Here is a 12,383-nt window from a genome sequence, read left to right on the forward strand (position 1 = left end):
AATATTCCTGTCACCACAGAGCCAGTTGCACATGACTTGTATACAAAGCATATCAGCTGCTTCATCAGGGTGCTCCAATTGGCATTTATAGGGGAAGCTGGGCAGTTCCCTTCTGAGGGTAAACAGATTTTTTTTTTTTCCGGAAGACAAGGTCTCACACTGTCACCCAGGCTGGAGTACAGTGGTGCGATCACAGCTCACTGCAGTCTCAACCTCTCAGGCTCAATCGATCTTCCCACCTCAGCCTCCTAAGTAGCTGGGACTACAGGGGCTCACCACCATGCTCAGCTAATATTTGTATTTCTTGTTGAGATGGGATTTCACCATGTTTTCCAGGCTGGTCTTGAACTCCCAAGCTCAAGTGATCCACCCACCTCAGCCTCCTAAAATGCTAGGATTACAGGCGTGAGCCACTGTACCTGGCCAACACACTTGGCAGTGGCTTTTATCCAGTCCACCAGGCTATGAGCATGCTGGCCCTTCATGAATATTCATAGGTCCTCTTACAACCTGTTGAATACGTACACCTTGTCAACCCATTCAGCATAAATTCCTGTCTCATCTTTCTCTCTCTCAAAATGATCTATGCCAGAGGCTACACTTCCCAGTCTAATGGCCACCTTACCACTGCAACCCCTGATAAGAAATAATGTCTCCTCCCAAACTTGTAGATTTCTGTGTATTTTGTTTTTGTTTTTGTTTTTGTTTTTTTCCTGAGACGGAGTCTCAACTCTGTCCCCCAGACTGGAGTGCAGTGGCAAAATCTCGGCTCACTGCAACCACCGCCTCACCAGTTCAAGCGATTCTCCTGCCTCAGCCTCCCGAGTAGCTGGGACTACAGGCGCCCACCACCATGCCCAGCTAATTTTTGTATTTTTGGTAGAGACAGGGTTTCACCATGTTGGCCAGGCTGATCTCAAATTCCTGACCTCAAGTGATCTGCCTGCTTTGGCCTCCCAAAGTGCTGGGATTACAGGTGTGAGCCACCATGCGTGGCCAAATCTCCTGATTTTAAGTTGACACCTTAGAATATCACATTATCATATGTTCTGCAGAGTGATCACTCTTCTGAGGAGGAAAACAAAGGGAACAAAGGAAAAATCAACTAAACAAAGGTCAAAACCAAAGCATTACAGTTGGGAAGCAATTCAGTAGGAGATGTGGAAATTGTGAAGCAAAAACTCCAAAGTTAAACAAAGTTACCATGTAAATTACACCACAATAAAACAAAAACAAAAACAAAAAATTAAAACCAGGAGCTTCAGTTGTCTAAACCAACGTATACAACGTTCTTCTTCCGGTCTTATGATGCATTTAACAAGATCTCTAGTATCTACTCAAGCTAACCCATGAAATGTAGCTAATGGTAGATGAGTAAGATAAAGGCTGTCCAGATCTTTATCTGAAAGAGGCCAAAAAGAAAGACCAGAGTATTTCATGAAAATCTGAAGGGAGAATAAACATTTCACTCACTACCTACCACGTGCCAGGCCTGTACCAGGGGATTGACAAAAATTGATGGGTCTTATTATCTCCAATTTACAGATGAAAAAACTGAAGCTCCAGGCTGGGCGCGGTGGCTCACACCTGTAATTCCAGCACTTTGGGAGGCTGAGGTGGACAGATCACCAGGTCAGGAGTTGGAGACCAGCCTGGCCAATATGGTGAAACCCCGTCTCTACTAAAAATACAAAAATTAGCTGGATGTGGTGGCACGTGCCTGTAGTCCCAGCTACTCGGGAGGCTGAGGCAGAAGAATAGCTTGAACCAGGGAGGCGAGGGTTGCAGTGAGCCGAGATTGCGCCACTGCACTCCAGCCTGGGCAACAGAGCGAGACTCCATCTCAAAAAAGAAAAAAAAAAAACTGAAGCTCAGTGGGTTACATGGTAGGTAAGGTCTGGAGCCAAGTGTTAAACCCGTGTATCTGTTAAAAGAAAAACTTAAGACAAATGAAATTTAACAGAGTTTAATTGAGCAATGAACAATTAGTGAATCAGGCAGCTCCCTGAACCAGCATAGGTTCAGAGAAACTCTGGGGCTGCCATATGGTTGGATAATAATTATAGACGGAAAAAGGAAAGTGACATACAGAAAATGGAGATGAGGTACAGAAATAGCCAGACTGGTTAAGGTGTGGCACTTGCCTTTATTTGAACATGGTTTTAACAGTGACCACTTGTGATTGGCCAAAACTCTGTGATTGGTATAAGAGAAGGTTATAGTCTATTTACACCTCCAGTTAGGCCACTAGGTGAGGAGAAATCTTTAGGCCTAAATTAAAATATGTAAGGAGGCAGCTTAGGCTAAACTTAATTTAACAATTCTCTTGGCCTGGCACGGTGGCTCATGCCTGTAATCTCAGCACTTTGGGAGGCCGAGGAAGGCGGATCACCTGAGGTCCAGAGTTGGAGACCATCCTGGCCAACATGGTGAAACCCCATCTCTACTAAAAATACAAAATTTAGCTGGCTGTGGTGGCAGGTGCCTATAATCCCAGCTACTTGGGAGGCTGAGGCACAAGAATGGATTGAACCCAGGAGGGTGGAGGTTGCTGTGAGCCGAGATCGTGCCGCTGCACTCCAGCCTGGGTGACAGAGCTAAGCTCAGTCTCAAAAACACAAAACAAAACAAAGAAAGCCAATTATCTCTTTTTGGCCAACTTTCAATTTTGAGAGATTGATAAAAACTTGAGGCATTGATGTCAATCTGTCACCATCGTGAATGGACTTTTTTGGTCTGAAATCCCACTGAGAAACAGAGCAGTGGGTTTTGTAAGGTGGGAATAAGGAAATAGAGCAACAAGGAAAAACTTCGTTATTTCAGGTTACTTTTTTGGGAACAGTTGGAGCAGAGGGGAGTTTCTCATTATGCTGGAATTTCTTGTTTTCAGGAGGAAAAAACTGGTCTGTTTTGGGGTCTCTCTGTTTTCTTTAAAGTTTCTGTTTGTTTATGTAGCATTTAGCATGGGTGGCTCCATTTTGGTTTAGTCTTTTGGAGTCTAGTTCAGGAGCTCAGGCCAGAAAAACAGCCTCCCATAACTTTACTAACATCTCTTTGTAATATAACATTCTGTCCACAAATGCTTGGTACATGGCTATAGGTTTCTGGCTTAAAAAATGATTAACAATGGGCTGGGCGCGGTGGCTCACGCCTGTAATCCCAGTACTTTGGGAGGCCGAGGCGGGTGGATCACAAGGTCAGGAGATCGAGACCATCCTGGCTAACATGGTGAAACCCCGTCTCTACTAAAAATACCAAAAACTAGCCGGGCGTGGTGGCGGGCGCCTGTAGTCCCAGCTACTCGGAGGCTGAGGCAGGAGAATGGTGTGAACCCGGGAGGCGGAGCTTGCAGTGAGCCGAGATCGCGCCACTGCACTCCAGCCTGGGCGACAGAGTGAGACTCCGTCTCAAAAAAAAAAAAAAAAAAAAAAAAAAAAAAAAAAGATTAACAATGTACCCTTACCTATCCTGAATCTGGGCCCCTGCGGCCTCTCTCATACTACCGTGGCCACCCAAGCTGCCCTGAGGTTTCCCGATGAAGGTGGCTCACATCCGTATTCCCAGCACTTGGGAGGCTGAGGTGGGAGGATCACTTGAGCCCAGGAGTTCAAGACCAGCCTAAGCAACACAGTGAGACCTCATCTCTACAAAAAATAAAAATGCAAAAATTTGCTGGGTATGGTCCCAGATACTTGGGAGGCTGAGGTGGAGGATCAATAGAGCCCAGGAGGTCGAGGCTACAGTGAGCTGTAATAGTGGCACTGCATTCCAGCCTGGGGTACAGAGTGAGACCCTGTCTCAAAAAAGAAAAAAATAAATAGAAGTGAATAAGAAAGCAAAGAAAACCCAAATACAAACCCTGCAAGAGGAGAGACAGAGAGGCGTGGAAAGACAAAGGAGGAACAGTTCGTAGAAGTCTCGTTGTAGCCTGGACCCAAGGTGCTGTATTCACTGGACAATCATCCATGGATGCTTAGTCTGTACCAGGTGTGATGCCAGATGCTGAGAATTCGGAGATGACTGAGCCATGGCCCCTGCCTTAGAATGAGCTCTCAGTTTAGTGGAGAAGGCTTACATGTAAACAGATAAATTACAGTGCAGGGTAATTAGAACCATAATAGAGTAATGTAGGAAACACACAGAAGCCAAAGAAAGGAATGATGAATTCTATTTGAAGAGGAGGAGCTAGGAGGAGAAGAGAGCTGAGGCCTTCCTGTGAGAAGGGTGGGTGGTGGTGCAGGGTGGTGGTGTTCCCCTCTGAATAACCTGGAGGCTGCCAGGGGGGCAGAAGGAAGAGAGCATTTTAGGCAGCTGGAGTGTGCATGGGCAGAGTTGAAGATTAGCAACTGCAGGCCACTGTGGAGGGAGTGCAGGACTCCCCTGGGCAACCTGGTGAAGTCACTTCTGCCCATTACACTTTATTCACTGGAGCAGCTAAGAGTGAACAGAAAAGCAGCGCTCATGCTGTCAGACCCTTTGTCCAAATGAAAACATGCACAGCATGCACCAAGGCCCAGTGTGTAAATAAGAAGCAGATAATTTTTTTTTTCTTATCGGGAAACAGATCTCCCACTGTTTGGAAATATATTTTGAAACATTCTCTTTTTTTTTTTAAGACGGAGTTTCACTCTTGTCGTACAATGGCGCGATCTTACCTCACTGCAAACTCCGCCTCCTGGGTTCAAGTGGTTTTCCTGCCTCAGCCTCCCAAGTTGCTGGGATTATAGGTGGCTGCCACCATGTCTGGCTAATTTTTGTATTTTTAGTAGAGACAGGGTTTCACCATGTTTGCCAGGCTGGTCTCGAACTCTTGACCTCAGGTGATCTGCCAGCCTCAGCCTCCCAAAGTGGTGGGATTACAGGCGTGAGCCACCGCAACCGGCCAAAACATTCTTTTTTATTATTTTATTTTTATTTATTTATTTATTTATTTATTTTTGAGACACGGTCTTACTCTGTCACTCAGGCTGGAGTGCAATGGCATGATCATAACTCTCTGCAGCCTCAAACTCCTGGGCTCAAGCAATCCTCCCACCTCAGTCCTCCAAGTACTGAGACTGCAGGTGTGCACCACTATGCCCAGCTAATTTTTTTTTTTTTTTTTTTTTTTTGAGACGGAGTCTTGCTCTGTGGCCCGGCTGGAGTGCAATGGTGCGATCTCTGCTCACTGCAGCCTCTGCCTCCCGGATTCAAGCCATCCTCCTGCCTCAGCCTCCCAAATAGCTGCAGCAGATTACAGGAGTCCACCACCACACCGGCTAATTTTTGTATTTTTAGTAGAGACAAGGTTTCACCATGTTGGTCACACTGGTCTCGAACTTCTGACCTCAATGATCTGCCTGCCTTGGCCTCCCAAAGTGCTGGGATTATAGGTATGAGCCACAGCGCTCAGCCCTCAGATAATTTTTGTAAATTAGTTTTTTAGTTTTTGTGGGGATGGGGAGGTCTTGCTATGTTGACCAGGCTGGTCTCAAATTCCTGGCCTCAAGTTATTGTCCTGCCTTGGCCTCCCAAATTGCTGGGATTACAGGCATGAGCCACAGGTGTCCGAAACCTCCTGGATGGGGGTGGAGAGGCAGATCCCCACCATAGGTCTGAAATTGCATCAAAACTTTGAAAAGAGGGCAAAGCTGCTTCAGCTGAGAGAGGGAGGAGCTTTCAGGGGAATTCTAGAGGGGAGAGGAGAGAGTCACACCACATCTGCCATGGCCTCCTGTCTCCACTCTTACCCTGCCCAAGTCCCTCCTCCACTTTATCAAAATCAGGAGACAGCAATCTTTCTAAAATGCAAACATGAGCATGTACCCGTCTGTTCAAAATCCTTCCATGGCTCCCCTCACTGTGAGAAAAGAAGCCAAACTCCTCCAGGCTGGGCGCGGTGGCTCACGCCTGTAATCCCAGCACTTTGGGAGGCCGAGGTGGGCGGATCACAAGGTCAGGAGTTCGAGAACATCCTGCCAACATGGTGAAACCCCGTCTCTACTAAAAATACAAAAATTAGCTGTGCGTGGTGGCGTGTGCCTGTAATCCCAGCTACTCGGGAGGCTGTTGCAGGGGAATCGCTTGAACCAGGGAGTCAGAGGTTGCAGTGAGCTGAGATTGCGCCACTGCACTCCAGCCTGGTGACAGAACGAGACTCCGTCTCAAAAAAAAAAAAAAAAAAAATGCCAAACTCCTGACCACACCTCCCGGCCCTGCATCCTCTTCCCACTGGCTGCTGCCCAGGCCTCATCGGTCAGCTTCCCTCATTTCCCTCCAGTCACCCTCCTGTCTTCATTATTTCCAAATTCATCACACTTCCAGCTCGTTATCTATCGCAGATAACCTCATTAGGGATCTATGGCAGAAAATAAGACTGAAGAATGCAACCAAACATAGACAGACTTTTTCACAAGATAGTCGGTCTCTCGGGCTTATTCAAATTCCAAGGGAATCATTTACAAGTTAATTCCTATCTCTCGGGTCCATTCATTTCTCCTTTTTAAATAATTTTTATATTTTTGAGACAGAGTTTTGCTTTTGTTGCCCAGGCTGGAGTGCAATGGTGCAATCTCGGCTCACTGCAAGCTCCGCCTCCCTGGTTCAAGCGATTCTCCTGCCTCAGCCTCCCAAGTAACTGGGATTACATGCATGTGCCACAACACCCGGCTGATTTTTGCATTTTTTAGTAGAGATGGGGTTTCACCACGTTGGTCAGGCTGATCTCGAACTCCTGACCTCAAGTGATCCACCCACCTCAGGCTCCTGAAGTGCTGGGATTACAAGGTGTGAGCCACTGCGCCTGGCCCCATATATTTCCCCACAAAATCACATACTACCTCTCAACATTGCTGCACCCCCATTTCCCCTCCTCTATGAGGAAGGAGGCTACATAAGCATCTGGACCACTCTGCGTTATTAGGTCTTCTCCTGTGGTTCCCTTGCGCTTGTGCATGTGACATAAATTTTGTACACCTTTTTCTCCTATTAATTTGCGAACCGTCAGTTCCTTTTCGGGGAGCATTTATAGGGCTAGAGAGCAGAGAGAAAGCTTTCCCTTGGCCCTACAGCTCCTTGAGGTTGGCTGTTGACTCTTTTCCTCATTGCTGTCTCTTCAGCATCTAGAATGGTGCCTCCAATGTAGAGATGCTTGATAAACATGTGTTGAGCCGGGCGCGGTGGCTCACATCTGTAATCCCAGCACTTTGGGAGACTGAGGGTGGATCAAGAGATCAGGAGTTCGAAACCAGCCTGTCCAGCCTGTCCAACATGGTGAAACTCCGTCTCTACTAAAAATACAAAAATTAGCAAGGCATGGTGGTGGATGCCTGTAATCCCAGCTACTTGGGAGGCTGAGGCAGGAGAATCGCCTGAACCTGGGAGGTGGAAGTTGCAGTGAACCGAGAAAGGGCAGTAGAGCAAGACTCCATCTTGAAAAAAAATTAAAAACAGGCAAACAAAAAACAAAAACAAAGCAACAAAAAACATGTGTTGAGGTGCTTTCTGTTGAGTGGCAGAAAGCTCTGGAAGGGCTTTGGACATTCATGCATCCAGGCCCGGGAACCAGATGAGGTTTAAGGCAACTTCAGCTAGAGTTTAAAAGGGGCAGGTAGGCCTACAGCTGGCACATAGGTTAAATGTAAAGTGGCTCAAACAGGATCTGATGAGGCAGAAGCAGAGATGGGGACCTGGTGTCTCACTGCCTTCATGTTCTTTCTTCTGGCTCAATCCCCACATCAGGGTGCACCCTAGAGGTACCAGCATTAGCAATAGGGCAGCTTTCTTTGTTTCTGGGATGGACAGAAAATGGGCCTTGAGACCCTTCCCACCATAGGAAGGCATCTCTTGCACTCTGGAGACTGAGGACTTGCTATGGTGGAACAAGGAGCAGCCTCTGGCAATGGAGGAGATGCTGGATCTCCATACAGGCAGGGTGGGTGCAACGGAGTGGAGCTGTGGCAAATGTGGGCACCTCTGTCCTGAGGGTCCTGGATGTGTCATGCCTGGAAACATGAGGACATCCTTCCAAGGTGCCCACCTCGACCTCTCTGAGCTGCAATCTTTGACTTTCTGTGTTTGGTCACAGACTAGGGGTGGTCTGTCCCTAAACAGAAGAAGATAGGCAAAGATTAGAAAGGAGAGAGGAAAGAGCTAGAGAGAGAGCTTGGGAGAGATGTAGGGACAGGAAAGAAGGGGCAGAAGGAAAAAGGTATGGAGAGAAGGAATATAAAGAAAAAACTTTAGGCCAGTTGTGGTGGCTCACGCCTGTAATTCCTGCACTTTGGGAGATGAAGGTGGGTGGATCACCTGAAGTCAGTTCAAGACCAGCCTGTCCAACATAGTGAAACCCCATCTTTACTAAAAATACAAAAATTAGCCGAGCATGGTGGTGGGTGCCTGATTCCAGCTACTTGGGAGGCTGAAGCCGGAGAATCACTTGAATCCTGGAGGCGGAAGTTGCAGTGAGCTGAGATTGGGCCACTGCACTCCATCCTGGGCAACAGAGCCAGACTCTGTCTTTAAAAAAAAAAAAAAGATAAAGAAAAGAAAAGGCTGGGTGTGGTGGCTCATGCCTGTAATCCTAGCACTTTGGGAGCTGAGGAAAGCGGATCACAATTTCAGGAGATCGAGACTATCCTGGCCAACATGATGAAACCCCATCTCTAGTAAAATACAAAAAATTATCTGGGCGTGGTGGCGCGCACCTGTAGTCCCAGCTACTCAGGAGGCTGAGGCAGGGGAATGTTTAAACCCTGGAGGCAGAGGTTTCAGTGAATCGAGATCGCACCACTGCACTCCAGCCCAGCTACAGAGCAAGACTCCATCTAAAAAAAAAAGGAAAGAAAAATCCTCCTCAGAGCAGGGAAAGATGAAGACATAAAAGGAAGGAGAGTCACTGGGAAAGAGAGAGGGAGAGAGACACAAAACAAAATGGCTGGAATGAGGTGAAAGTTATAGCAGCAGGATGTACTGACCTTGACCTTGGAGAAAAAGAGAGGGGAAGGGAGGAGTGAACGTGGCATCTTTGGCTGCTGTTCTGTTTCACTCCCACAACTCATCCCCCTGGATTCCATGCCATTTCCAGATCCTCAGGGCGGGACTGCCTTTGCTATCTGGGATGAGTCCTTGGCACCAGATGGTAAGCCTGTGAGGGGTGGGGTGCTCTGAATGCCTGACTAGTCATTTATAATTGAGAGTACTTATTCCAACCCCTTCTGGTCCTCTGTCCTTCCCTCTTCTTGGACCTGCTGAATCAGAGAAGTCAGAGGGCCAGTCCAGGAGGGGTCAGGCGCTAGGTCCCTGGAGTCGGTCCTAGGGATTTTAGGCTGAGAGAAATCAGTCCTGAAAGTGAAGAGCCTACAGAGGAAAAAAAAAAAAAAATCTATGACATCACCCCTGGGGGTGTTACAGACCTAAGAAAGAAGCAATGGCCTGGGTGGCCTACAGCCCCAGGAAGATTCAGCCATGGTACCCAGGAGACTTGAGAGCCCAAAGCCCAGAATTACCCCCAGAGAGACACCTGTAGACCTTCGGATCCTCAGCTTCGCACTTCCCACTGGACTGACTCTGTTTCCAGCGGGGCAATAGGCACGTGTTCACTGTGCATCTGCAGCCCCAGGCATCCTTCTCAGAGAGAGATGGCTTGGGAAGGGTTTGGCATATTGAGGATAAATAGATGAGCGGATAAAAAAAAAAATGCAGGCCAGGCGCGGTGGCTCATGCCTGTAATCCCAGCACTTTGGGAGGCCAAGGCAGGCGGATAACAAGGTCAAGAGATTGAGACCATCCTGGCAAACATGGCGAAACCCTGTCTCTACTAAAATTACAAAAATTAGCTGGACGTGGTGGTGCGTGCCTGTAATCTCAGCTACTTGGGAGGCTGAGGCAGAATTGCTTGAACCCAGGAGGTAGAGATTACAGTAAGCCGAGATCGTGCCGCTGCCCTCCAGTCTGGAGGTTAGAGCCAGACTCTGTCTCCAAAAAAAAAAGAAAGAAAAAAGAAAGCAATTACAGCAAAATATTAACCATAGTATAATCTATATGGTGGTTATATGAGTGTTGACTACACAATTCTTTTTTTTTCTTTTCTTTTTTTGAGACATGATGTTTTAATCATGGCTCACTGCAACTTTGACCTCCTGGGCTCAAGTGATCCTCCTGCCTCAGCCTCCTGACTAGCTGGGAGCACAGGTGTGCACCACCATCACTAGCTAATTGTTTTATTTTTTTGTAGAGATGAAATCTCCCTATGTTGCCCACATTGGTCTTGAACTCCTGAGCTTAAGCAATCCTCCTGCTTCGACCTCTCAAAGTGCTGGGATTACAGGCATGAGCCACTGCACCCAGCCTCACTATACAATTCTTCCTTTCTTTTTTTTTTTTTTTTTTTGAGATGGAGTCTCACTGTGTTGCCCAAGCTAGAGTGCAGTGGCGCGATCTCAGCTCACTGCAACCTCTGCCCCTCAGGTTCAAGTGATTCTCCTGCCTCTGCCTCCTGACTAGCTGGAATCACAGGCACCAGTTATCACACCCGGCTACTTTTTGTACTTTTACTAGAGACGGGGTTTCACCATGTTGGCCAAGCTGGTCTCAAACTCCTGACCTCAGGTGATCCACCTGCCTCGGCCTCCCAAAGTGTTGGATTACAGGCGTGAGCCACCGTGCCCGGCCACTGTACAGTTCTTTAAACTTTTACATGTGTTTGGATTTTTCATATTAGAAAAAGGAAAGAAAAAAATGTCTGGCAAGTAGTCGGCACTCCTAAGTGTAAGGTTTTGGAAAGGGAATATATTCCCTTTCTGGGATAATCCACATTTCAAATGCCTGGGAGGGGCTCTGTTTGTCCTGACAGATGGCAGATTTCAGGGGAGGGCATCTACCAAGCCTAGAGGTGATAAGCCACTTTGCCCACCCAGAGCTGCTGGTGGTGACCTTAGGTTTACTATGTTCCTCCTGATATATGGCACTTGGCCCAGAGTGGACTCCACCTTGCCACATGTCACCTAGGCTGGAGTGCAGTGGCATGATCTCGTCTCACTGCAGCCTCAACGTCCTGGGCTCAGGCGATCCTCCCCACCTCCCTCCTGAGTAGTTGAGGCTACAGGTGCTCATCACCTTGCCCGGCTAATTTTTGTTTTTGTTTTTTGTTTTGATAGAGATGGGGTCTCACTATCTTGCCCAGGCTGAGCTAGAACTCCTGGCCTCAAGCGATCTGCCTCTGCCTCCCAAAGCATTGTAATGACAGGTGTGAGCCACCATGCCCAGTCAGGAAGAATCTTACCCTATGCTGTAGTATCTGTTGACTATGGTGTGAGCCACCATGCCCAGCCAGGAACTCAAAGAATCTTGCCCTATGCTGTAGTATCTGTTGACTATGGGGGAGAGGCAGGATAAGGTGTTCCAGACCCCGCCTGACACCTGATCCGAAGAGGTTGCTCATGTTTGCTCAGGAGGTGAGGTTCACACAATAAAGGGCAGGGGGAGGGCTTGGACCTGGTATAAAACATCTGGAAGTTTCCAGGGGGCTGCTTTGCATCTGAAACTGCCAGGTGAGGGGTGGCAAAGATGCCGGAATCTGAGTTGGGGGGGAATTCAAATCGGAGTTGGCGAATAGGATGCCTGGAAGGAGTGGCAGGAAAGACTTGAGTTAATTGGGGCTCCTGGGTCTGCACTAATCTTAGGTGCAAAGCTGTCTAGGTCTCTGCTGAAGGACTGGGGACACCTGGTTCAGGTGTCCAGGTGTTCAGGGGAATGGACATGGCCAGATGTGTGTTAGTGGAGAAAAGAATAGTGACACATAGACCAGGTACCTGGAGTCTAATATCTTGAGCTGGTCCCAACTCCTTCTGCAACTTCTCTGTCTGTCCTAGTTCCACCAGCACTGCTTGGCTACTGGTACTGGCACAGTCCCTTCTGTCACCAACTCTGCTCCCCAGGTGACACAGAGGCACCTCGAAAATTCTTCTTTCCTTGCGACCAGGTGGATGCTAGGGATTTAAACCATGCTCCAGGTGCCCCATAAGTCAGGCCAATTCACCACAGATGGTGAGGCTTTCTTTGCTCAGCCTCTGGGCTTGGTAAACTCAGCCGTCTCTTTGCTTGTGAGAGGTCCTCTACTCCCTCCTTAGAAAACTTCTTTCCTGGCTATGGCCACACCAACCCAAATGTACCTGAGTTTGGCTGATTTCAAAAAACTTTTCTGCTTTGTGCCAGGATGGAATAAGGCTTAATCCAGATAGTTAGGGTTCATTTTCAGGCTTGAGAGAAAAGAGGAGGGCTTGGCTACAGCCAGACCAGGGAGAGCTGGAGGGATCAGGGACATAGAAGGTAGCATCAGGGAGGAACAGGACTACAGGCTATGGACAGTCATTTCTATGCTCAAGACTGGGTCTGCTGGGTCTGAG

The 12,383-nt window shown here is 47.9% G+C and overlaps 2 protein-coding genes across 3 annotated transcripts in view; one reads left to right on the top strand and one right to left on the bottom strand.

Moving 5' to 3' along the window:
• ZNF48 (zinc finger protein 48) overlaps positions 1 to 12,383 on the bottom strand; it is a 240,731-nt gene that overhangs the window by 198,035 nt on the left and 30,313 nt on the right. The window lies entirely within an intron of this gene.
• ZG16 (zymogen granule protein 16) overlaps positions 1 to 12,383 on the top strand; it is a 31,809-nt gene that overhangs the window by 18,119 nt on the left and 1,307 nt on the right. The window contains exon 1 of one of the 2 annotated variants that reach the window (XM_050773579.1): positions 11,497 to 11,528. The exons of the other annotated variant lie outside the window; for it this stretch is intronic. The gene's annotated coding sequence lies outside the window, so the exon portion shown is untranslated. Of the gene's footprint in view, positions 1 to 11,496; positions 11,529 to 12,383 lie in introns of those variants that run through there. 2 annotated transcript variants of the gene reach the window in all.

This window comes from Macaca thibetana, chromosome 20, assembly GCF_024542745.1.
Source record: "Macaca thibetana thibetana isolate TM-01 chromosome 20, ASM2454274v1, whole genome shotgun sequence".
In the NCBI taxonomy this organism is placed as follows: Eukaryota; Metazoa; Chordata; class Mammalia; order Primates; family Cercopithecidae; genus Macaca; species Macaca thibetana.